The 22,686-nt window shown below is 42.0% G+C and overlaps 1 protein-coding gene and 1 non-coding gene across 2 annotated transcripts in view; both read right to left on the bottom strand.

Annotated features, from left to right (window-relative positions):
• The window catches only part of CTNND2 (catenin delta 2), an 805,106-nt gene that overhangs the window by 88,104 nt on the left and 694,316 nt on the right, over nucleotides 1-22,686 (bottom strand). The gene's annotated exons all lie outside the window — the stretch shown is intronic.
• LOC130837594 (U6 spliceosomal RNA) lies at nucleotides 5,058-5,164 on the bottom strand. The gene has a single exon (XR_009049366.1). It is a non-coding gene; the product is annotated as a U6 spliceosomal RNA (small nuclear RNA).

The raw sequence follows: 22,686 nt of genomic DNA, 5'->3' as shown, positions 1-22,686 counted from the left end.
AATAATTTCTCTCCAGGCTTTGATGTTTTTGTAAGTGGAGGCAAGTGTATCAGAAGTTTCAGAGGGAAAAAAAAAAGCTTAAATGATGCCATGAGTGAAACAGATGAATTTCAATGTCTGTAGCAAGAGGCTGAGTTTGTTGGTATAAAGCACAGCACATTCAATACCAAAGGAGGAATTCAACTACACTGGATAATGCACTTGAATCCTGCTGGAGAAACCTCATCGCAAAGGATTTGCCTAAAAATGTACTTTTTACCTGAGATTTTTTGTGGTTCACTGGAGAAACCGTGAGATGGCCCTTTTTATTGCCCCACGAGATGGTACAGGGACAATGGCATATCAGAGAGAGACACGGATGGAAACCCTTGGAGAGTGTATCGAGTCACAAAATGCATTCGGTCTCCTACTTTGCATTCATGCGTCTGAATCTGTCTCAGGCAAGCTTGTTTTGGTCATTGAAGCCTAGAGAGCTCTTGGCAGTTGTTTCCTCTTGAAATTAAGGAATAACAAAACAGGCTCTTTGTTTTTATCGAGCTCTGCACATGTGCAGACTAATACAGTTACAGGGACTAGGGATTCCAGCTACTTGTGTCATTTGCAGATAGTTCTTTACGGCCAACACTTTCCCTCATTTTTCTATTATTTGCCAGTGGGCTTCTCAGAAGAAGAGAGATATGATGACTCAATAGAAAGTCTTTGTGAAAGGAGTATGTTTTTTATTGGGAAAAACATTTTAAGCACCTGCATAAAAAAGATTTGTGCTTGCAATAAAATAAAAAATGGGCTTTGGAGAAAAGGCCTCATTGCAACACACCTGAGATAACTTTAAATATACTGAGAGTCTTTAATCTCTTTCTCACAGAACAGACGCACTGAATAACCATTGTCTGGGAGCCTCCACTGGACCAAGGGAAACACATGCAGGGGCAAGTCAGACACTACTACTAGAACTAGTACTAGTACTAGTTAGAACTAGTCCTGCTGCTCTTGCCATGAGGCATAAGACTCAGTGGTTAACTCAGGGCCTGACAGTTCCCAACGATCATTTCAAATACTCTCTATGTCTTCATTTACTTCTCATGACTGTCCTATGAGGTCAACCCTATTTTTATCTCCATTTCAAACATGAAGAATCAAAGGCACAGAGAAGGTAAGTAACCTGCCCAAGTGATTCAAGTGAGAAAATGCACAGTAACACCTCCCATCACTGAGCCAGAAATAAAAGGTCAACAAGGGGAAGTAAATCAGACAGAGAAAGACAAATATCATAAGATACCACCTTTATGCAGAATCTAAAAAATGATACAAGTGAACTTATTTACAAAACAGAAACAGGCTCACAGACTTAGAAAACAAACTTATGGTTACCAAAGGGGAAAGGTGGAAGGGGGGGTGAGGGATAAATTAGGAGGTTGGGATTAACACATATACACACTACTGTATATAAAGTAGATAATCAACAAGGACCTACCGTACAGCACAGGGAACTCTACTCAATACTCTGTAATAACCTATATGGCAAAAGAATCTGAAAAAAGAATAGATAAATGTGTATGTATAACTGAATTGCTTTGCTATACACCTGAAACTAACACAACGTTGCAAATCAACTATACTCCAATATAAAATCAAAATCAAGAAAAAAAAGAAGGGACTTCCTAGGTGGCACAGTGGTTAAGAATCCGCCTGCCAATGCAAGGGACATGGGTTTGATCCCTGCTCCAGGAAGATCCCACATGCCGCAGAGCAACGAAGCCCGTGCACCACAACTATTGAGCCTTCGCTCCAGAGCCCGTGAGCCACAACTATTGAGCCCGTGTGCCGTAGCTACCCATGTGCCTAGAGCCTGTGCTCTGCAACAAGAGAAGCCACGGCAATGAGGAGCCCGTGCACCACAACCAAGAGTAGCCCCCGGTCGCTGCAACTAGAGAAAGCCTGTGTGCAGCAACGAAGACCCAACACAGCGAACAAATAAATAAATAAACAAAAAATTAAAAAAACAAGTCAGCAAGGGGAAGAGATACTAAAAGGAATATCAGAGATACCAAGGGCAAGAAACATTTCCTATTATCTTCATCAGTGGTTCCCTGCAAACCCCACCTCGTGGTTCCAGCCCACATGTATCAACTCTCAGCCCCAAACCTACAGCCCCTCCCATTCTTCACTTCCCACCCCATTAATCACACCTCCCTCCCTTGAAAAGAGAACTTACCCTTGGCCTGGCACTGCTGTCAGTTAAGTTTGTAAAAAGTTGAAGGCTTACTACATAGTAAACACAATTCAGTATTTTCTAGATGACTCAGGGTCCCTGTGAGAGGCACCATTTATTTTTCTATATTATAACAATATTTTCATGAAGAGCTGTTTGCTCCACAGTAAGTGGTCCCTGTTCGTTCTATGTTTACATGTATCCAAAAAGCAGAGCTTCCCTGGTGGTACAGTGGTTAAGAATCCGCCTGCCAATGCCGGGGACACGGGTTCGATCCCTGGTCCAGGAAGATCCCACATGCTGCAGAGCAACTAAGCCCATGCACCACAACTACTGAGCCCATGTGCCACAACTACTGAAGCCCGCGTGCCTAGAGCCCATGCTCCGCAACAAGAGAAGCCACCACAATGAGAAGCCTGCACACTGCAACGAAGAGAAGCCCCTGCTCGCTGAAACTAGAGAAAGCCTGCTCGCAGCAACAAAGATCCAATGCAGCCAATAAATAAATAAATAAATTTTAAAAAAGCAGTGACATTGCCATCATATAATATTGCCTGTTTATTTCTGGTTTATTACTTTTCATGTACTCTCCAAGGGTAAGCAGTAGACTGAGAGCTTTGACCTGGTTTTTAAGAACAAGGCATAGGCTTAGCAATGTGACGGGTCAGAGATGCCACCTGTGATGTGAATGCTGGCTTGAGGTCTGGTGAGACCTAAATCATCTCTTTCACACCATAGGCTTGGTCAAGGAATGAATGAAGTGAAAAGGTCTGAGAAAACAGGACTAAGGACATAGGAACTGGAGCCATAAGTGAGGTTCCCTAAACAAATACTCCCCAAATATTAAAGGGACCGACAGAATGACATAAAGATTATTTTAAGCTGGAGACATCTGAGATACAGCAGATGCCGAAAGAAGCCTTTTATGAGCTCCCCTCATCTGCCTAAAGGCAGAGCTTTCTGAGAAGGAAGAGGCCCTAAATCCTCTCTGTGGGGAGCTTCCAGCCAAGAAGGAGGCTGACCATTAGCACGGCGATGAGAAATTGCATAAATAAACTTTATAGAAGCTGACAGACCCTCCATTTATTCCCCCTAGAAGCCCTATTTCCCCCTCCTTCCCACCATTAAGCTGGTATATAAACCATTACTCTTGGCTGTTGAGAGAATTACTCAGATTACTGAGTGCCCCACATGCATGTGAATAAATGTTGGCTTTTTTCCTGTTACTCTATTGTCAATTAATTTGCACTCCTGCCAGCTGCCCCTGACCACGGAGACCTAAGTTGGCAGAGAAGAAGTCTTCCTCCCACGATCCGGTCTGAGGCTAGGAGCTGAGTGTGTGGGGCATGCCAGTGGTGGCTGTTTCAGAGGCTGGCTGTGCTTGGTGATGTTCTACTACATACACGGCCTCTGGAGAAAGAAAACCCATGTAATGACAAGCAGAGGCTGGAGAGCTTGAACTGCTGCTGGCCTACACTTGACACGGTTGTGGACGGTGAGGTGTGACAGGACCACAGCGGGGACTGCCACGCTGACCTGGCCAGGCAGGGTTCACGCTGGGCTAACTGTGTCTGTTGAAGACCGGAGAGGTCAACCTGCACCACCAAGTTGGGTTTGAGCTGATTTCCTGACTGCAGAAAGAAGTCAGCTCCCGGGACGTCCCTGGTGGTGCAGTGGTTAAGAATCCGCCTGCCAATGCAGGGGACACGGGTTCCATCCCCGGTCCGGGAAGATTGCACATGCTGTGGAGCAACTAAGCCCATGTGGCACAACTACTGAGCCAATGTGCTGCAACTGCTGAAGACTGCACGCCTAGAGCCTGTGCTCCACAATAAGAGAAGCCACTGCAATGAGAAGCCCATGCACTGCAACGAAGAGTAGCCCCGACTCGCCTCAGCTAGAGAAAGCCCGTGCACAGCAATAAGGACCCAACGCAGCCAATAAATAAATAAAATAAATAAATTATTAATTAATTAAAAAAGAAGAAAGAAGTCAGCTCCCAAGGTCACAGCCCATGTGGTAGTGTGAGTTCTCAGAGATCCACCAGCTCCTGAGGACTGGGTCCTGTGTGGGGACCTTGGGCCATGGAGCTGGGGCAGGCTGTCTCCCACCTCTAGGGCTTTGCTAGGTACATGTTGGAATCAAAATTAGGTCTTTGAGCAACAGATTTTATTTCTGAGAATAAGTCCTTCACATCTCAATACTATTAGTGAATCTTCTTTTGAGAATCTAAATAAATGCCATTCTTGAATCACAGCACCTAGCATGATGCCTTGGATGTGTTCATGACTGAGCTAACTTAGATTCATTACTAAAGGAATACTGACAAATGAGATGCAGAATAAACACATTTAAATGAATCTGGGAAAATTTTAGTTTTATTCCTATATTTGTGTGTTACAGGACCTGATAGAGTTCATATAACATTTCAAAATGATGTTTCCTCTTCAAGTTGTTTATGTATTTTTTTCAAAGTCCCTGATTGTTTCATTTATTTTTATTTTTTTACACTTTGTTTTAATAAGACCCATATATTGCATTTCATCAATCTGTCTCTTAAATTTCTCTTTTTTTAAAGTTTTTTAAAAACTGAAGTATAGGTGATTTACAATATTGTGTTAGTTTCAGGGGTACAGCAAAGTGATTCAGTTATACATAAACATATGCTTCTTTTTTCAATTCTTTTCCATTATAGATTATTACAAGATATTGAATATAGTTCCCTGTGCTATACAGTAAATCTTTGTTTTTTATTTTATATATGGTAGTGTGCATCTGCTAATCCCATACTCCCAATTTACCCCACCCCCACTTCCCCTTTGGTAACCATAAGTTTTTTTCCAATAAAAATAAGCAACGCTTCATGAATTCGTGGGTCATCCTTGCACAGGGGCCACGCTAATCTTCTCTGTATCCTTCCTGTTTTAGTAGATGTGCTGCTGAAGTGAGCATTGCTTATGTACTTTACATTCACAGGCTCCTTGAACAATCTTAGAGGCACTTGACTTGAGTCCTTTAAAGATGCTAATGCCCTTTGTAAATAATAATTTAGAGTCCAGTCAGCAGTGGCCCAGTAACTGTGGAAAGGGAAGTGCACATTCACAAGAGGAAATGGCTAGTCTTTGGTGGAGCAAACACCTTTCAGTGAACATGATCCCCACCCTGACTGGTATCAGAATTGCCTGTGAAGCTTTGGAGACACAGAGATACTCAGGCCCCACGCCAGAGACTTGGATTTAGGAGGTCTGGGGTCAAGTCAGCACATGTGTCGTTCCAAATATTTCCAAAGGTGATTCTCTGCTGATCCTTTTTCACTTCATCGCGGTGCGTGGAGACCCTGTTTGTGCTACGCTGCTGTGACACAGGTCTAGCTGTATACCTATGACTATCCTTTAACCTGCACTATGGAAAACCATATGCCTTCGCCAACACCTGAACTCCAGCTCATGCCTTTGAGTAGAGGGCAGCTGTCCCAGGATGCTACCAAGACCAGAACACAGCCTCGTTCATGGAGCAGCTGGAAAACCAGAGGAACCAGGAAGCTCACAGGAAGGCTATTGAGCGTGTAAAGGGGGAGGGGGAGGGGTGTTGTGTGGGTCATCGAAACTGCAGAGCTGGGTCTCCATTATGAGTAAACGAATGTACACATTCTGTTGGGAATTTGAAAGCAGAACCACCATGATTTTCCATTTTGCATGAGTTTCATAAATCACTAAAAATGGCTTGGGACAAAAATCACATTGCTTACAAAAACTCTGGTGGTATACAAAGATCCAGTCATATATAAGATTAAGAAAATCATTCACCCACAGTCAACTAAAATTCAAATGAATGAAAAAAAAAGTATTCAATTTATAAGAAAAAGTATCACAAAACTCTCTGTTTCCAATATCTACATCCGTATCTGTATATCTATCTATCATCTATCTATCTATATCTATCATCTATCTATCTATCTATCTGTCTGTCTGTCTGTCTGTCTGTCTATCTATCTACCTACCTCTATCATTTATCTATCAATAAACAGAACTGTAATTTAGTTGAGCCTTATTGGGAATTGCAAAAGAAGGAGGAAGCAAAATATTTTTCTCCTGCAAAATAAAGCAAGCTTGACTACAAGGTGTCTCTAATGGTCCTCTATCAATTAGATTTATACCTCCTGGAAGCATTTCCCTCACTGCAGGCTATTCTCACTTCTTCGTGCTTGACAAAGTCTCCTGCCAAGACTTGCACACAGGTAAAAAATGGAAGATAACTTCACTACCAGACCATTTGTATGAATGGTGTCAAGGGGAGTTAGCCACCCTGCTGTGTTTATAAGTGTACTAGCAAAGAAGCATTTCCATTCATTTTCATTATAACATATTCCATGGATAAATAACTTGGCATTTCATGTATACACAGCTAAAACAATTTCTGCCAAGCGGAAAACTGAACAAGACAGAATGACTAGGTACGCTGTCCTGTTCACAGGGATTCATCAGTTCCCAGAAGCACTATAATAAGGGATGACTACATACACACACGAATTACTTGACAGATGAAAATTGAAGTAGTAAAATGTGACTGTGCAGAATAATGAGCCTTAGGAAATAAAAGTAAAACAAATAACACCCAAGAAGAGAGTCTAGACCAGTGGATAGAAATCCATACTGCTCATCAGTCTCAACTGATTGACCATCTCCCCACCACCATATTTTTTCCTGGGGTGGATCAACAGGTATGATGCCTTAACTGCAGTGTATGAATAAGCTTTGCTTACTGTACTTAAACAAGTAGGATAAACTTAAAAGTGCTCCACAATATGACCTACAGATAATTCTAAAATTATTTGAATGTATGTGGTCTTACATTTTTCAGTAGCACTCACAAAGGAAACCTTATCTCATGTCTGCTTTATTCAAAGGGAAAGAAAAAGAATACAATTATGTAAGAAACCTATCTTTAATGAGGCAAGAAATGCTTGTCTACCTGTGGCTAGGCATTTCAGTTTTAGATTAGGCTTCCTGTAGCTGTTTCTGTACTTACTTAGAGAATTAAAATAATTGGACCATGACTTTAAATATCTTTTTTCCCCCCACTGATGATACACCTATGAATATATCAGTCCTGAACATCAAAGCCATTTTTCCCATCTTCTACTGGGCATCTCCCCTTCCATATCTAATAGACATTTCAAACTTTCAGCCCCAAACCAAACTCCTGATTCTATTCGCTTGTGTCCTCTTTTCTTTTCCTATTTATAATGTTTTGCATTCCATCCATCAGCAAGTCCTGCTGGCTCTACCTTCAAAATACATTTCCCGCCCCCTCTGCTATAGCTCTGGACTGTGACAGCATGATCTCCTTCCCAGACTCCTGGAATCAAGCCCTCACTGACCTTCTTGCTTTCCTACAGTCTAGTCTCTGACCAACAACCAGAGAGGACTTCAGGGACTGTAAACCCTACCATGCTCTCCCAGCCAAAGTCTTCAGATTCCTTCTCTAGGCTCAAAGACTTCCCTCATTCACCATCACCAACTCCAACCGCTCCTGCCTCATTTACTGGCTGTAAAACATTTACACCATTTACACAAATGGTGACCATCTCACCATTTTAAGTACATGCCAAGCTCCCTACTGAAGCAGGGATTTTGCTTCGCTGCTCCTTTTGCCCAGAAAGCTCTTTCTCTAGATGGTTTAACATCTGGCTCTTGTCCATTCTTCAGGATTTGCTTGGGTGTCACCTGGTAGAGGCCTTTCCTGACCACCCATTCAACATTTCCCCCTTGTTATGCTCTAATCCCTTAAACTATTTTATTCACATCCAAAGCAGAAGGTGAATACTGTTTGCTTCCTTTTGAAACTCATTGGACCATATGCCCCAGGAGGCAGAAACTGATGCTCTACTGGGATTAGCACACCGTAGGCACTCAATAAATATTGGTCAAATGAATGAATGAATGAGTGAGGAGATATGTAATCCCACATTTTCAAAGTCGGCAGACAAGGAGAGAATTATGCTAACCCCTTGAAATATCCAGCTATTTCTTAATACAATATCTTGGCAACTGTATTAAACCATCACATCACACATTCATAGTATGAGAACTGAACTGTGGAGCTTCCAGTCTGAAAGCCAGACTTCTTTCTATTTAATTAGTCCCCAGGAAGTTTCAAATACTCTACTCGTTGTCTCAATAATGATATTTTATACATAGATAAGGAATTATGATAGGGCATAAAATTCATACTGTAGTCTTAATTAGCTTCAAATGTAATCCTTAAATCTCGCCTGGTGCTTCTCACCATGCAGTTGGCTGCTTTTCTCTACGCGGTAAAGCTCCCCCTGGGGAACCGCAGCTCAAAAATGGTGCGTGTGGAAACAGCTTGTGAAAACACGGCTAATGCATTCTTCTAACATCGACCCCTGGCCTTGAGGGAGCAACGGGAAGGTCATGTCTGGGGTCTGTCAGGGTCAGGCTATCCTGGGGCAGTGGTCTCCAAAACTGCACCCCACATGCCCAGGGACTTCACGAAGACTCTCTTGAGGGAACGCAAGGCTTGGAGTTTTCAGGGATCCCATTTTCAGATCCTTGGCTTTCCTATGCACTCTTCCAACAAACCTGATCTGCTTGGAAACCCACCCGGGTGCATGTCCACAGCATCTAGGACAAACCCAGTCAACTGCCTCCCCGCTCCTGAGTGGCAAACCTGCTCTGAGTCCAAACCAAGGGTTTTGCACGGTGTTAGTGTCTCAGTTGAGAAGGAAACAACTCTAATAATGAGTTCATCCTTTTTTTTTTTTTCCCTCAAAAAGGTAGTTTCCAATTCTTTACCATCTCCAAAATGAAGGAGAACCTATCCAGGCTGCCACTGGATAGATAACTAACACTAAGTTCTGGTGATGCATCCCAATGAGATTTTGAAATAAAACTCATGAGAAGTTCAAAGAATCAAGTGATATTGCTATAAAGAAAGACCTTTTCTTCCCTTCACCTTATCTGAGTGATGTTTCTCAGTATTTAAACCTATAAACACACACACACACACACACACACACACACACACTCATTCTCATTTTGTAGAATGATACGGAATCCTGTTCATTCAAGCAAGAGGTAATATTCATTTTTGAATATCTGAATTGATTGGGATAAAAGGCAACATCCATCTGAGGGATACACTTCAAACACAATTTTACTTAAAACTTTTAATCAACATATATGATACATGTTGTTTTGATCAATTGTGTCCTACTACTAACTATACTAATAATGCATAAGACAAGCTTAAAGCCTAATACTACACGAAATATTAAAAAAATAAATTTTAATTTGTATATCTTTTGTTTGCAGAAAGAATGTTTAATAAGAGACTTTTAAGCATCAACTAAAATTCTTGGGGCATGTGGAATGGTCACGTTCAAGAAGCAACAGAAATTATATGTAATTTCTAACATTAATGAAGAACTTCCTCACATATTATTTTAAAGGATGATGGTGGATATTAAACCACTGTAATATTCAGATCAGGTATATTTTAAAGAGGGATGTGTCAGTTTTATTTTTGAAATGCCACACAGGAAACTACATCCTTGTCAAGAGTTTATATTTAAAAATCTGATTCTGGGTAGCTAAAAAACCATTAAGGAAATGAAAAGACAACCTATGGAATGGAAGAAAATATCTGCATATCATATATCTGATAAGGAGTTAATATCTAAAATATATAAAGAACTCACAGACATCAACAGAAAAAAACTCAAACGATCTCATTAAAAATGATCTGAGCAGCCATTTTTCCAAAGAAGACACCCAAATAGTTGGACTCACTGATTTGTTTATCTAGTTAGACTGACTGGTATTTTAGGCAGTTGCTGTTTGTTTATTCTGCATCCAGTTTAAGCCAGGCTTTCAGCTTCCGCCCCGGAGCAGGAGCGGGTGGTTTGCAGATGAAGCAGGGGGGTCAGGGCTTTGGCTGTTACTGTCACTGGTATTGTCTCGTCTGCAGTTTTGGTTTTCCTCCCCAACACTGCTCTCCAAGGATCACTCTCATTCCAAACCCCCAAATCCTCTGCTTCATCCCTGCCCAGAGCCCACCAGCTCCACTGGGGGTGGCCATGGGAACCAGCTGGGAAGATGAAAAGCAGGGTGGCTGGATGTGCTGCTTTAAGCTAAGTGGGAAGAAGACAAAGCCTGACTCAGTCAGTCTGTCCCTTCCCATTTGCGCCTAGTCATTGTGGATGCAATCATGTTTACACATATGAGGTCACCTACCCGGTTAAGATGGGCTTTGTTGCAAATTGTACTTAATTACTGACTGCTCGGCATTCACTGTCTGTTGCTCACAGATCATTACTATCCAATGGAGTAGCACAGTCACTTGCTTACCATTTAAAATATTGATCCTGTGAGGTGCTCTACTTTGTAATTCAAATGTTTTTAGCTAGTTCTAGACCTTCGCCTAATGGAAAATAGGTAACTGAACAATTCCTCTGTCTTCCCCCATAATGATGCTTCAGAAACAATACGCTTTACCTTCATTCCACAAACAGCCTTGTCAATATTCACCACCTACCCTACCTCTTTTTATCCACTACCTCTTCTCCCCAGGCCTGGACCAGTTGTAAAAACTGGTGAGACTGCAATACAATTCCAGCATTGCTCCTTGGGGTAAGTGAGGTATCACAAAGAAAGGACACTAGGATATACAGTATTGGGTCAACTGAGGAATGTTCAATGAAGCCAAGAGAATTACTCCTTGGGTCTCCCCATTGTCTGACATTCCTTAGTTCAGTAGATTAGCATCCTGCCAAGAAAGCAAGGTCAAGTCGGATCCTCAAGGGAAGCCATTAGCTTCCTCCTGTAGCTGATGCAGCCTCCACACCAAACCTCAGAGACACCAGATTCGAAAGCAACTTAAAGCACACTCTGCCTAGCCTCACCTCTGCATATCAAAGAAAACACATTTTAATAAATCATCCAGGCAGAGGTATAAGGTCGCAGCAAAGAAGAGTATATTTGGGAAGCGATAAGTAGCTTTAGCTCAAGAAAAACAGCTCTCAGAAAGGCAATGCTAATACTTTTGCTTTTGGAAGGATGCTTGTGAGGCAGGGTTATATCTCAAAGTATTACTTTGTATACTTTCTGCTTATTTTCTTCTTCTTTGCTTGCTCATTGGTACCCTGCAGGCATGTTTTCCTTAGACGTTGGCAGGCTTCCCAAGTGGTGGGGAACTCGGACACCCTGCGTGGGGAAGGATGGCGTCAAGGGGACACCCTGCTTCCATCAGAAAAATCAAGACAGTCCCTGTAGGCTTCTCAGCCCTGAACTGTATTGTCAGTCTTACACTTGCATTCGATGTTTTCAACAAGTTCTTTACACTCATTCTCTTGATTCAATCAGTCTTTAACCGTAAGGGGCTTTATCAAGTGGAAAGGTAAAGTTAGAATCCTTTGCCAAACTGAAGAGACTCATGACAGTTTCACCTAAATGTGTGAGGAAAGATTATTCTACGACAAGGAGCTGATGCCCGCCTGATAGTTCTACTATGTATAAATATATTTGCAAGAATTCACGCTTTGTTTTGACTCTAGCTATCAATACCCTTAGTGGCAACTTTAACTGAAATCAGCTCTTTCAAAGCCATTATCCATTACATACAATAATGCAAGGAGGAAGTTTGAATCAGAATAATTTCTGGAGAAAATTTCTGTGTCTGTTGCAATGAAAGAAATGGGATGTCTTAGAGAAAAATACTCAGAGAATAATGACTTCAGGTTTAGACTGTAGTCATTATAAAACATTTTAAAATTGGAAGAAGACAGTTTTCCGGGATATTAGCAGGCTGTTTTTATTTACGATGGGTCTTACAGAGCTTTAAAGCAGTAGTTCTCAACCTTGGCTAGATATTAAAACCCCCTGGGGAGCTTAAAAATAAGTGCTAATAACTGACTGTCTCTGGGGTTGGGCTTGGGTGATTCCAATATACAATTGAGATCAAGAATCATGGTCTGAAAAAGTGTTTTTCATCTGCATTGGTTTACATAATAAAAATAAGGCTTGCAGCTCTATTTTTAGGGGTGTAGTGGTGGTGGTGTTCAAGGTGAGGAAGGAGGGGGAGGGTAGGTACATAGGTCTCATTTGTCAAAGATGCTATGCTATAGGTTACCACTGCAAACCGATTTTGAATAATTAGGAAAACTGGCAAATAACACTGGGAATTTAGTTACTGAAACCACAATATTGTGACTTCAACCTATTGTGCATTCAAATAAAACCTAAACAGTATCTGCCAGATGCCAGACTGTTCAGGAGGTTCTAGCAGCAAACAAGGAACCTACTTGCCCTGCCCGCCTGGAGATCATATTTTAGCAGAACGATGCAACACCTCCCTGTGGCTGTCATCACATTCATATAATGCTAGGCACTGCTAGGACTTTCAAAAGAAGCGTAAACAGAGAAAACAGAGAAAGATGTTTTTCTTGTTCCTAAAGAGCTATCAGCTTGGCCTAGGAGATGATACTGTTGCAGCAGAAGCATCACGTACCCATATGTGTCTTGTGCACAATACTCCTTACGTGCCAAATTTGGGAGAATACACTGATAAACATGAAAGAGTTCAAACAGAGCACAAAATAAAGCACAGAGTTCTCAGGGAAGCTTTGCAAAAGAGGCGGAACCTGAATCTGTCTTGCAGGACGGGTAAGGAGTGGATAGAAAGGAGGTGGTGAAAGAGTAACAGTGGGGAGTGAGGGATAGAATAGCTCAAGTGGAAAGAGAAGGGTAAGAGCAGGGACAGTGGGAGAGAGCCTGACTGGAAGGTGGGCTGTGGACTTAGGAACAGTAAGTATTGTGGTTGGATAGAGAAAGAGAGAGTTAAATTATTTAAAGTCTGAAAAATGTAGGTAATGCAGGGATCTAAATATCTCCTCTGACTCAGAAACAAATGACTGGGCTGTGATGCACAGAGAAATCTCCAGAATCTGTATGTGCTCAACTTCTAAGCCCAACTGCAGGTTAATACTGATAACTCTCTTGAAACATCTGAACTCAGTGGTAAAACCTGAATTTAACTAAAGCCAAGATGTAGCTAAGATACTTATTTGATTAACTCAGCCCTCCACCTTAGCAGACTAATAGAAGAAATGAGGTGTTTTTTTGGGAGGTATGTATCATCTACTTCAGTTGATTCTAAAATTTCAACACACGATGTCTAGCATAAATAAGAAATCACAAGACATGCAAAGAAGCAGGAAATTGAGGCCAAAAATTAAGAGAAAGGATAGTCAGTACAGGCAAGTCCACAAATAACTCAGAGGTTAGAATAAGCAGACAAGGATTTTATCTGTGATATGTATTAAATATCTAGTAGAGAAATCAACAACATGCATGATAAAAAAAATGAACAAATTCAGCAGAGAGATGGAAACTATAAGAAAGAATCAAATGGGAATTCTAGACCTGGAAAATACAATGTCAGAAATAAAGAATTTATATGATGGGCTTTACAGAAGATTGACCCAGGACAGAGCCTTGAGGTGGAGTGGAGGAGAAAAAGCCAAAGGAAAAGAAAGAAAGAAAGAAAACGAGGAAAGTTTTCTCTTAGAAACCAAGATAAACGAATATTTCAAATGCTTCTTGGAGGTTCGAGTAAGATCAGAAGAGAGACATGCTCATTCTAGGAAGCATGGAGACATTCGGAGGGGCCTTAAAACAATCTGTTTTATTGAAAATTAAAATCAGGCAGCAGAGTTCACTGCATGTCATTCATATCATGCAAACACCGAATATTTCTTTATTGGAGGATTTTACGAAGGTCATGGTGGCAGTAGTGATTTGGGGTGGGAGCTCAGAAAGGGTGAGAGGGACAAAATGACCCAGGTAGGATGCCGTGGATGTGCCCTGGATCTGCCATGCTGAGGGCTGCAATTGAAAGGTGAAATAAACACGAAGAGGACAATTCAAGTAACTCCCTGAAGAAATATCAAGAAGACGTCATGATGAATTTACTGTCTAAGGACAAAGAAAAGAAGGAAAAAACCCCCAAAGTGTCTATCCATTTCGGTCACTGGAAAATGAGGGCAAATAAAAAACTGGGGCTTGGGTTAGTATTTGAGGAACAAAGGAGAAGATGATCTGAAAGATCAACCTTTTGAGTTTCAGAGTGACAGAACGCAGGTGTCTCGTATTGGGCTGTGCAGGTGGGAGGCTTGTCTTGGGCAGAACTTCTAACTTGTCTCCTCTGCATGGCACACATAGGAAATGCTAATCCCTGTAATGTGTCTTGGGGTCAGGGCTATACCCTGCTGGGGGCTACAGATCCAGATGCTTGCTCCCCAGACCTTCCTGAGAGCTGAGGGCATCAAAGTTTCAGCACAGTTGTGACGCATTTGTGGTACACACTGTGGGAAACTCTGGTCTAAGGAAGCGAGTTGAGGCCTTGTTCCCTGCAGCAGTCCCAGTGGTCCCTCCATAACTATTTGCTGGTGAGAGAAGTCTGTGAGTCATCTTTCACACACACCCTCTATTCTAACATTTTAATAGTAACAAAGTTGCTAATAGACATTTCTCCAAAGAAGACATACAGATGGCCAACAGGCACATGAAAAGATGCTCAACATGGCTAATTATTAGAGAAATGCACATTACGACTACAATGAGGTATCACCTCACACTGGTAAGAATGGCTATCATCAGAAAGTCTACAAATAATAAGTGCTGGAGAGGATGTGGAGAAAAAGGGAACCTTCCCTACACTGTTGGTGGGAATGCAAATTGGTGCAGTCACTATGGAGAACAGTATGGAGTTCCTTAAAAAACTAAAATAGACTTGCCATGTGAACCAGCAATCCCACTCCTGGGCATATACCCAGAAAAGACAAAAACTCTAATTCAGTGTTCATACCGGCACTATTTATAACAGCCAAGACATGGAAGCAAACTAAGTGTCCATCAATGGATGAATGGATAAAAGAACATGTGGTACATATACACAGTGGAATATTACTCAGCCATAAAAAAGAATGAAATAATGCCATTTGCAGCAGCATGGATGGTCCTAGAGATGATCATACTAAGTGAAGTCAATCAGACAAAGGCAAATATCATAGGATACCATTTTATGTGGAATTTAAAAAATGATACAAATGAACTTATTTACAAGCAGCAACAGATTCATAGACATAGAAAACAAACTTATGGTTACCAAAGCGGAAGGTGGGGAAGGGATAAATTAGTAGTATGGGATTAACTGATACTACTACATATAAAATAAACAACAAGGTCCTACTGTGTAGGACAGGGAACTATATTCAATATCTTGTAATAACCTATAATGGAAAAGAATTTGAAAAATATATATATAATCACTTTGCTGTACACCTGAAACTAACACAATGTTGTAAATCAACTATACTCCAGTTAAAAAAATAGACACGTATTCCCCACCAAAAAGAGTAACCTGACTCTCACACAGACACTAGGCAGTATTAGTCTGTGGAGTTACTATTCAGTTAAAAAGTGTAACACCACTTTCCATTTCATAACTGTGCCTTTCCTTTCTGATGAGTTAGTGAAACTGTTCAGGTCTGAAAGTGAGAACCATGGGAATTTCTTATCTTCTGATCTACCTGGCACATTGACTACCCTCTAATGCTGATGCTGGAATATTAGTGACTCTTCATGAAAGCAACACGTTGTACATGACCATATGTCTGCACCAGCCTGGTTTGTACTGTCTCAAGTTCAGTTGCCTACATTACATAATAAGGATGATAAAATCTGTGATTCAAAGGATAGTATGTGCTTCAGGAAACAAGCCACTTGTCTTTTCTCATTCCATCCCAAAGCTGTTATTTTACCTCATATTGTTCAGAGACATTATCACACACATAGTAAATACATGAACTTCCTTGGTTATAAGAGAAGAAATCGCTGAATTTCAACTAAGTGTCTTGAAAGGACTTTTAGGACATTCATTTTGAGGAGGAGCTGTTGGTAACTGCCTGATTTTTTGCCTCTCCTATCCTCTTTGGCCTCGGTCTGGAAGGATGAAGAGTTAGGCTTTCTCTTTTCAAAGCATCTCAAGAAGAAGCTCAAGAGGTAAAAGCTGCTCTTGCTGCTTGTGCCTCTCAAAGACAGCACCCCCGCTCCTGGCCTCGGGCTGCCCAGATGCTAGGGGAGCTGCCCCGCCCATCTTCCATCACCTCCTGGGTTCCCGGGCTCTTCTGGGGCTTGCTGTGTCCTTCCTCCTGGGATGGCCGCCTCACCTCCCTACAGTGTCTGCCTTCTCCTCGTCTGACTGCCTTATGTGTCCTCCAGGTCAGAACCACTGGCCCATTCGATTTACGGCAGCAGCCTATACACACTCCGCTTTTTTTCAGCAGAACCCCACAAGACAGCTGTCCTTGCCTGCTCTGTGATTCCTCAAGCTCCAGCATAATAAACGCAATCAAACATAAGGCAGAATGGCTAGAAAAGTATTCACTTTAAAACTACTTTCTAATCCATTATTTTCAGTATTAGGAAGTAAAAATAAGAATTTATTTCCACCTGATTAAATGTTTTTCCCCCTTTTGGCAAGGGGGAAAAGCTAGCAGTTAACATGGAGAAGGAATATAACTTAAAAACATTATTCTGCTAAAATCCTCTTTTTTATTTTTCGATTCTCAAGAATTGGGGTATTTGGGAGAGCCATTTCATTTCTTTTTTTTTTTTTTTTTTTTTTTTTTTTTCATTTTTTTATTTTTTTATTTTTTATTTTTTTGGGGGTACACCAGGTTCAATCAACTGTTTTTTATACACATATCCCCATATTCCCTCCCTTCCCCATTTCATTTCTTATGCATTCTCTTCCCTAAAGCTTTTCTTCTGAAACTGTTTGACCAGGCATTAAAATATATACCGAAATGGTCCAAGTAAAGTTAGGTTAGACTTCTTTTCCTCTTTTCTTTGAGGTCTTTAAGCAGAGGTCCTGAAATCTGAATCAACTGGAAATTTCTCAGTTTTGCCTTTTTTCCACATGGAGTATTTCCAAGGGGCCAGTCATTAAGTCTTGTTTAATAAAATAATTATTGGTGCTTCAATTTATTTACAACTTCCCCTTCCAAGGAATTCTTATCTGCCAGACCCAGCCACCAAAATTCCCCAACAGGTGTCTGAAGTTAATTAAAAAGGACCCATGTCTTTGCTGGAAAGGGAAGCAGCATCCATGAGATGAGGCTCTTGGGTTTGGGAGATGAGAGCTCTAACACAGGCACCTAATCTGAAGATACCAAGTTTTGGCCAAAGCACACAGCTCTTCAGCTGCCTAGAATGTGGCTTGGGAAATCGAGTTATTAAAGCGAGTCAGCAAAGAGTGCTCTGAGAAATCACCTTGTCTGGGAAACCGGGCTTCTTTTAAAAATACTAATTGAAATTACATGTGTTTTAATTAAAAGAACATCTGCCAGGGTCTGAAGAAACATGTTTTGAAATGCAGAGAAGGTATGTCTCTAAAAACGTCCTCAAACCTACTTAATAAAGTAAAGCTTACACATTCCCAGGAATAAAAATATCACACTGCCTCCCCAGGTTGCACTGAAGTTTCCAGAGCCTTGAGTCTCTCCCTGGGCACAGGTGGGATTCCCCCGGGTGGGGAACACAATAAAGAAGGTGCCCACAGGGCTGTGTGATGAGGGGCCTGTGAAAAGTCTGCCCTCCAGAATAGGGTGCCCACGTCTCAGGGGCTTGTGCCACATGGAAGCCACTGGCATGAGATGAGACAGTAATAAAACACACACACGTGTGTATTTTAACTGATGGTAGTGCCATACGTTTTAAGAGCCCTAGGAGACACTGTGACTGCAGTGATATTCTGAATACACAGAGGATGATGCCCAGGATGTGTGTCATTCCTAGGCCAAAGAATTTTGACAAACTTTGAGGAATGATCTCCTGACATCTGGAATGCTGCTTCACAGAGCTGGAGACAGGCTTAGGTATCCGTTTGTTTCCCGAAAGAACACACTCTCATGATTCGAGAACTGGGATAAAATATATCCCCAAGTTTGCATGAAGCTCAGTGCCGCCAAGTCCAGAATTCCATGGGTACACATCTCAAAATTTCGGCTGTGAGATCACGAAATAAAAGAGGATGTTTACAAAGCTACACAACATTTAGGACAGCATGGAGACAATGAAGATTCCCCCCATTTTCCCCTCTAGTTCTCCGAAGGAACACACATTTCTTACCAAGTAAAGATCTGGCACAAGGGTAGGGTTTGCGGTGGAGGGGTGACTGTCATTCCATCAACGTTACCTTTTTCTTGATTCCGTCTTTATTTTCACTTAAAGAACATTTTTATGCCATCCTTTACATATAACCAACCATTGTCTATAAATAAGAATCATTAAAGTGGTCAGATAAAATCTTTGACCTGAATATTTAAAATAGACATGGCAAGAAAAAAAGCTATGAAGGGATGCCCTCTGTGTCAGCCCCTCTACCCCCTCCCTCCCCAGAGTGAATGAAAGGGGATGATCAGAAAACCTTGGGTGGGAAGGGAAATAGCAAAGGATTTGATGCTTAAATACTACTTGACTCCCAGGCAAGAAACTACCCTTATTTTTTTTTTCATGATATCATGAGTGTAGGAAAATGTGAGACATTCAGTACTATGTACCCTTGGAGATTTGGGGCTCCCTTCTTTTCCATCTCTCCTGGGGGACAGCAGTGCTTAGGAGCCAGCTGACTCCTCTGGGACACAACCCTTCCTAATGCCAGAAAGAGCTGGAGTCAGTCTGGTGCTCCCTTTGAGGCTGGATCCGGTTGAGAGGGTGTTGCTTAGATAGAAGAAGCTCAGATGGCTGACAAGGTGAAAAGAAGGTCAGCCAGGTGTGAAGCATGGGTCCTATGATGTGAATGTATGGAGGCATCCGTCTACAATTCCCAACCTGGGGACCCGGCCTCCAGGTGACAACAGAGCGCAGGAAAAGAGTCACGCAGGGCAGAGAGGATGCGGCTAAAGGACTGAGATAAGTTGGGGAAGGAAGGGCCAGGTTCACAAAGAGGAAGGTCTTTCTCTTCAGTCCAGGGAGGGAAGCGAGGCAGCTGGGAAGATGCTTCCGGCATCCCAGCCCTGGCTCAACTGCCAGAAAGTGTGGCATGAAGCCACCACTCAGGGCAGCAAAGGGAGGGTGCCCTGTGAGCTCTGCCAACACCACCCGCAGGGGTGCAGCGGCTCTGCCAATCTTTGGTAACTACCCGGGCACACGCAGAAAGAGTTACTATTTCCTACCCAATCCCAAACCTTTTCCAAAGTGGCAGCAGAATGAGTTTGACTAGAGTCCAGCACTTCAGGTAGTATCTGAGCTGTTGTTCCTTCCTCTCTTTCCTGGATGCTGTGGAAACAGGCTGAAACAGACATCCCTTCTACCCCTCCTTCTCTCTATGTGGGATTCCCCAAACCTCCTCCAGATCTGTTGTCCAGAATAAATAACCCGTATCATTCACCCACCAGAGAATTAGTTCAGAAAATACGTACTGAGCAGAGCAAAGGGTGAGGCATGGTAGGACGCACAAATAAATAAGGAACCTGATTCCTGTTTCTTTTCTCATTGAGGGGAGATGCAATGCATACACACACAAAAAGACAACACAAAAATAAAATTACATAGTGGAAATCTAAGATAAATTAAAATATATTTTTAATCGAGTAGGTATTACCCCCCTCCTTTCTGTGTTCAAGGAGCAGCATTCATCAGGGCTGTGAGTGATGGCTGGGGCTTGCGGGGTGGTGAGTAAACACACAGAGATGAAAGAGCATGCCAGGGAGGGAGACAGCTTGGGTTTGTAAGTGGGGATGATGGTACAAAAACCAGTCTGGCTGAATAATTCATCAAAAAGAGTGGTTAGAGAGAAGAGGCAGTTTGGTGATATCACCCAGTGTCTTTCCCGTCCAACGTTCATATGTACTTGAAGTTTTTCATTTTGCTCGAGTTTTGTTTGTTTGCTTGTGGGCAGAGAGGGTGGGAATTTGGCAAAAGAAATACCTGCCGTCTTCATCATGAACTGTCAACATGCTGAAATGGATGGTCTTTTGGTAGACTTATTAGAGCAATACAGCATTGTTTGTTCTTTTCTCCAGAGCTAATTATTGCCATTAAAAAACCCCTTTTCTGAACGATGAAATAACACTTTACTCAGAAGGATAATTAACATTTTTGGAAGGTTGCAAAGAAATGGATGGATGCGCATTCACCTGGACCACTGCACCACATCATTTGGAAGAACACAAAGACCACACAGACTCTAAAATCTTCAACAAAATACTAGGAAACCGAATCCAACAATACATTAAAAGGATCATATACCATGGTCAAGTGGGATTTATCCTAGTGCTACTTACTGTCTGATCCTCATCAGAGCTGATGGGGTGGAGTGACTGTTGTTCAATAGCTTATTCGGACTTTTCCTGATCATGGAATCTAAGGAAGATGAACCATTCCTTAACCAGAGTTGTGGCAGCTGCCCCTCCTTCCGCCCCTAATTAAAAGAATTATCTAAGAAGAGATGTAATTTAAACAGGACCCCAGTGATGGAAACAACTGGATTCCTTCTAAAATTCTGAGTGTCTGCACCGGACCACTTCAGGGACAGCTCACCATGGGGAATCCTTCAGAAGGATTGGTTTTGGGGGAAAAAACAAGGAACACAGGTCTGAAGATGTTATACTTGAGATGCCTGTCAGACATCCAGTGCAGGTGGTGGACAGACTGTTGGATACAGAGATTTGAGATTCACCCCAGAGATATCCATCTGGGAGTTCTCAGAATAGAAATGATCTTTAACACCAGGAAGCCATACGAGGTCACCAAAGCTTTGATTGAGAGTTGATAGAAAAGTTCAGGTTTAATTTTGTTTTTGTTCTTGATTCAAAATCATTGAAGCTTTCTTTTCAATATATGAAGTTCTGTATAGCATTTTCTTATTAAAAAAAACCATTACTTTGATACAATATTTAAAGCAAAAGAGTTAGCAAAGGTCACATTTCCTTTCTCCTAGACAGAATAGAAGAGCGTGTGTTTTTTTTTTTCAATTCTGCTTTTCTTACTCAAAAAAGTCATTGATTCCATAAAGCCTATGACTGAGATATTTTCACTCCTGTTTTTAAACGGTTGGCTCCCTTTCCCGTCTGGTGACATTTGATAGTAAAGGCTTAATTTAACGTGGGCAATATGGACCTCCAAATGTTCCTGCCTCAGAGACAGTTCTAGATAACTGGCTTCCTGGGAAGAAGGGACGCCTTGAAGCTAGAAAACCAATCACTAGTTCCCTATTTTGTTATATTTCAATCCACCAAAAGAAATAAAACATGCAAATGCACAACACCTAGTAGTTCATATCCAAGCAGTAGACTGATTAGCCATTGATTTTTCTTCCATTTTACAGAGGAGCCCCTGGATTTGATTGCAAGCCCCAGATCTGTCCTGTCTAAAACACCTACGTAAGGAAAAGGAAAGTGGATAGGGAGAGAGTTAAAGGAGTAGTTTAAATATGTATCATCCACCACCACCATTTAAATTAAACTCAAACTAAGTATAAGTATAAAATTGTGAATTTATTTCATGCCTTATGATGTACTACAAGCATAACAAATAATTGCATTTATTAGACACAGATTTGAAATCTGGTCCCTGCGAACAAATAAATGGCTTGGAGACCTGCAAATACTTAGGTATTTATTGGAGGATATGATGGGTATTGAGAAACGGCAGGAAGAAAAGTGACTGGTTCCCAGATCACAAAGGGCTTGGTACGCCATGCTCAGGAATTTGGATAGTGGAAATAGAACACTGCATCTACGCATAATGTGTACATGAGACTTAGACCAATGCCTGGTACTCCAACTGCCCCAGGAATGAAATCTTCGCCCTTTGCTCACTCTCACCTGCTTTCCCCAAATCCCCCAGAGGCTGCATCACCAGAACCTTTGCCACGATGAGTGGTCCAGCTCCCTGCTGCCTGACCTCCACTGACATCTGTTACCTGTGGTCCAGCTTGCCAGGCTTCATGCTGCACTGATCAACCACCCTATCGGAGTCATCTCTGTGATCCCAGGAGGACAGTAGTCTGTGGGGAGGCCGTGCTTCTCCCCGGGCAGGTCCCTGTGGTTCATCAGTTCTCCAGGCATCAGTCAACCTTGGCCTGGGCGGGCATCTTCCCAGTCACAGAGGGACTAACCAGAAGGTCTCTCCAACCTGGGCTCCCACCACTCACTCTGCACCAGGCACATCAGGCCTTACAAAGGCCTTGAACACACCAACCTGCTCCCAGAACACCTCCCGGGGAAGCTGTCTGCGAGGCTGCTCCTTCAGCTTAGATGCTCTTTCCCCCAAAGAGCCACAGGGCCCCGTCTCACCTCCCTCAAGTCTTTGATCAAATGTTACCATCCCAACAGCTCCTATCTTGACTTTGACCTCTCACTTAAAATCAGAACCTGCTATGCTAAG

The sequence above is a fragment of the Hippopotamus amphibius genome, chromosome 15, assembly GCF_030028045.1.
Source record: "Hippopotamus amphibius kiboko isolate mHipAmp2 chromosome 15, mHipAmp2.hap2, whole genome shotgun sequence".
Lineage (NCBI taxonomy): Eukaryota > Metazoa > Chordata > Mammalia > Artiodactyla > Hippopotamidae > Hippopotamus > Hippopotamus amphibius.
This window is presented reverse-complemented; position numbering and strand designations above follow the sequence as displayed.